The sequence below is a fragment of the Onychostoma macrolepis genome, chromosome 18 (assembly GCF_012432095.1).
Source record: "Onychostoma macrolepis isolate SWU-2019 chromosome 18, ASM1243209v1, whole genome shotgun sequence".
Lineage (NCBI taxonomy): Eukaryota > Metazoa > Chordata > Actinopteri > Cypriniformes > Cyprinidae > Onychostoma > Onychostoma macrolepis.
This window is the reverse complement of record NC_081172.1, coordinates 32390209-32394494: the sequence shown is the minus strand read 5'-3', so window position 1 is coordinate 32394494 and position 4286 is coordinate 32390209. Positions and strand designations below refer to the sequence as shown.

Sequence of the window (4286 nt, the reverse complement as noted above, 5' to 3'; positions counted from 1 at the left end):
ATGAATGATGAAAACAGTTGTGCTGCTTACTGTTTTTGTGGAAACCATCATGCATTTTATTTATTCAGTATTCCTTGATGAATAGAAAGTCCAAAAGAACAGCATTTATTTGACTCTTTTTGTAACATTATAAATATATTTACTGTCACTTTTGATCAATTTAATGCATCAATTTAATGGATACATTTTTACTGTCCCAAAACTTTTGAACAGTAATGCATATGTATTATTTATTGCAATCTACAATACCATCTCATAATGGCTGTAATGCTCTTGTAAAGTTTTCTGTTACTTTTTTTTTTTACACCACAGTTTAGAAAACTTTTTTTTTTTTTTTACTGTAAACATATGATCATTGACCTTTTAATATATCTTGTTTTTGCCCACTAACAGTACATTTTCAACAGAAACATCATTCGAGACTTGAAATTTAACATCCATCCATCCAAATTCACTCACTTTCCACAAATCATGACAGATTTTGACAGCTCGGTGAAGTGCCCAAGGCACTCAGTGATGTAGTGTGCCTCCCATACTTTTCCATTTCACACCACTACTCCTCGTTGCATCAGAAAAATCCGTACCATGTGCAACCAGGTTCTCACCAACAAAGAGCCCCCGCTGGCATCGGGAATCCAAAGGATAAAAAAAAAAAAAAAAAAGAATACTGTTATGGCATTGTAGTAATATTGACTTTACTCTTTTTTACTATCTATCTGAGGTATAAATACAGTCTAAGCTATAAATAAAGTAGTAGGATCATGCCATACACATGTTCCCTTGCACTCTCTGTTCTTTGTACAGCTGCTGCTGCAAGAAATCAGTGCAATAATAGTATGCTGTACCAATCAAGGCAAATAAATGTCATTTATTCATGCTGTTGTTTTCTCAGAAGCAGACACAGACGACAGCCTCACCACGGGAACAAAGACGCACAACTCGATGACACTTCTGAGCCAGTGAGCACAACACTGCTGACTGGAGGGGATGAATATAAGAGGCTCCTGTTTAACATCTGACTTCCTCCAGCCGTGGAGTGTGGATATAAAGATCTGCCTTCCAGAACGGTTGCATAAACCTGAACCAGTGTTTGGGAAGTAATGGGTTACTAGGAGCGCGTTGCAGTAATAATATTACTTTCCTTAGTAAGGATGATTATGTATAATATATAACATTTTATTATATATATATATATATATATATATATATATATATAAGTATATATTAGGGTACGACGGGGCTAAAGTCGCCTTTGATATTATTTTCATCTAAATCACAAAAATGGCACAAAAACATGGCGTAGCATTTTCCAAAACATCCGCTTTTCAAGATGCACGTGTATATTTGTCTGATCCTTGACGTGATCGCGCGCAGCAGCGCAAAGATGATTCTGTGCTTACTTGATCTAATATTTTATGTTTTTTTTAAATGTTGTAGATTTAAGTATCAAATGAGAATCACTAAAATTAATGCATAGATTTTGAGACAAAGGTGGTCTTTATAATTTTCAATTTTGTTTAAGATAATTAAAGCAACAGTTTTTAAATAAGGAAATAATATGTAAAAGTATGGTATTTGGGGTAAAAAGTGCCCCCGCTGTTGGAGCTAAAGGCGCACAGTAATTAACATGATAATTAATAGATTGTTAACTTTATCATTTGTTGACATGACATGGTTAGATTCAGATGGTAAATATAATATATTATGCTGGGTGTCCATATTAGAGATAATCACCATGTTTAGAATGAAACCATCATATTTAAAAACATGATATTAATCATATCATATAATAAAATATAATTTGTTGTTACTACTGTAAATATATATTCAATTATTATTGGATTTCCTTCAATGCTTTCAGAATCTTTACTTATTAAAATAATTGTGTTTCTGTATTTTAAAATATATTTTTTATATTAACATATTTATATATTTATTGAACAAAAATTTATTATTTTGTTTTTTCAAAATAAGCAGAAAATAGTACAAACTTTGCTAAAGTGATTGTTTTAAACAAGTATTAACTTGTTTAAAAAAAAACAACAACATTATTTTAGCTGAAGTATTTGTATCAATACCGTGGGACTTTTACCCCTCATACATTTATAAGATTTTTAAACAAAATAAAAAAATTGAATGATTTATTTTCACACAAAATCTGTTGCTCCATTAATGTTCAATACAACGTATATATTTTTTTCTGCAATTATACATTTTAAGCGCAGTGAATAGCACATTTTTTTCTTAAGGTGTGCCTTTAGCCCCGTTGTACCCAAAAGGATCTGGAATAATCATGATAATAACCAATAAGAAGATATAAACTATTCCAAAAGTTTTGACTTCTTTCCAGTCTATGAACTCAATAAGTGATGCCCAGTTTGGCATTTCTCATGGAAACATCCTTTGCATGCATTCTTATAAATCCAAATGGCATGAATAGCACATGTGAAGCATATGCTGTTGTAATCGTTTGTTTAGTAGCTTCATGTTTCGTGTGTAGAAACCTTTCTCTGGGTTTATGTACAGAAACGAATGCGGAAGTGTAGAAGCTGTAATGGTGTGGGGTATGATTAACATATGCAATATGATTGACATATTAGCAGAAAATAAGTGTTATAACAGGAAGAGAAACAGGCAGACAGAGCTGGAAACAGCTGAAGCTCATCAGATCGCATTATTCAGTGGGAAATTAATATAAATGATGATTCTGTCTAAAGAAATATGAAATAAACGTGTAAATACCTTAGCATTCACAAATAGGTCCACGTGTGAGGAGAAACAACACGCTACCAATTTTGTGGAGTGTAATGGAAAAGTTATATAATGAGTAGTGTAATGAATTACTCGTGACGGGGAAAGGAAGGGTATAGGTGATTTGGTTCTAAAACATTTTTGTTAAGAGCCAACACTGATTTTTACAATGTCTGTATTCCCCGTTGTTAATTACCTGAGAGGGTTTCTAGTGATGGCTGTGGTGCAAGAGCTCGTCCTCAGCCACTGATCTGAGACCAGCTTTATTTGCAGTCCCTGCATTCATCTCCATAATCCCTGGAGGGACTATCAGCTTCAGCTGTATGTCTCAAAGCCCTGGAGAGCGGCTGGATAACTAGTGTGAGCTCAGTTTGGTCTTCTGGCACAAAAACAAAGAGTAATGAAGAGGACACTGGTTCAGTGACCATATAACCGTATGTGGAGACGCCTTAATGCCAAGTCTAAGTGACAATATGTCTTGGCTGAGCACTTGGACCACTCAAGAAGAAACACTAGGACTAAACAAAGCCAAAAAACAGAAACCAAGGGCTATAATCAGGTCAATAATAATTACTATTTTAATCAATATTATAGCGTCCTGAGATGCTGGGATAGGCATTGGAGAATGGCTATACAGTGTTATTTTTAGTACAGGTTTTGTTAATATTTGAAGTTGTTTTAATTTTCTGTTTTCACTGTATTTTTAGTTAAACTTTTAGTAATTTAGTTGTATTTTATCATTTTATTAGTTTCTTTTAGATATGTCTGTATGTTTGGTTATGTTAATACTTCAAATTAAACTAAACAAAAATGAGAAAAGTTGTAAAGTTAATGTATTTTTTATTTATTTTTTTCAAGTAACAGTGTTTTATTTTAGTATTGGTGATATGCTATTATAGTGTTTGTTAATATTTTGAATTGGATTTCATTTTTATATTGTCACTTTCAGTGACGGGAATAACGGCGTTATAAATAAACGGCATTACTAACGGCGTTATTTTTTTCAGTAACGCGTAATCAAACGAATTACTGTTTCCCCCGTTACAACGCCGTTACCGTTACTGACAATAAAATGTGGCGTTACTATATTATATTTAGTGCTGGGCAACGATTAATCTAGATTAAAAGTTTTTGTGTACATAATATATGTGTGTGTATTGTGTATATTTATTATGTATATATGAATACACACCCATGTATGTATATATTTAAGAAAAATGTGTTATGTTTATATATTAAATATATTTATTTATCATATAAATTATATTAATATAAATATATACATGTAAATACATGTAAATATTTTCAAAATATATACTGTATGTGTGTGTCTTTATATACACATAATAAATATTCACAGTACACACAGATATATTATATAAACAAAAACTTTTATTTTGGATGAGATTAATCTAGATTAATCGTTGCCCAGCACTAATTATATTATTAGAATTTTATTTTTCAGTTCATCTGAGTGTAGCTGTGTTTGACGTACCGTAAACTCTAGTGTGAAGCGCGCGACTCGCCATCGCTTT

At 32.1% G+C, this 4286-nt stretch overlaps 1 long non-coding RNA gene across 1 annotated transcript; it reads right to left on the bottom strand.

Annotated features, from left to right (window-relative positions):
- Positions 1-387: 387 nt before the first annotated feature.
- Positions 388-3121, bottom strand: LOC131523930 (uncharacterized). Its single transcript, XR_009266884.1, has 3 exons — positions 2948-3121; positions 918-1078; positions 388-621 (listed from the first exon to the last, which is right to left on the bottom strand). It is a non-coding gene; the product is annotated as an uncharacterized LOC131523930 (long non-coding RNA).
- Positions 3122-4286: the final 1165 nt, after the last annotated feature.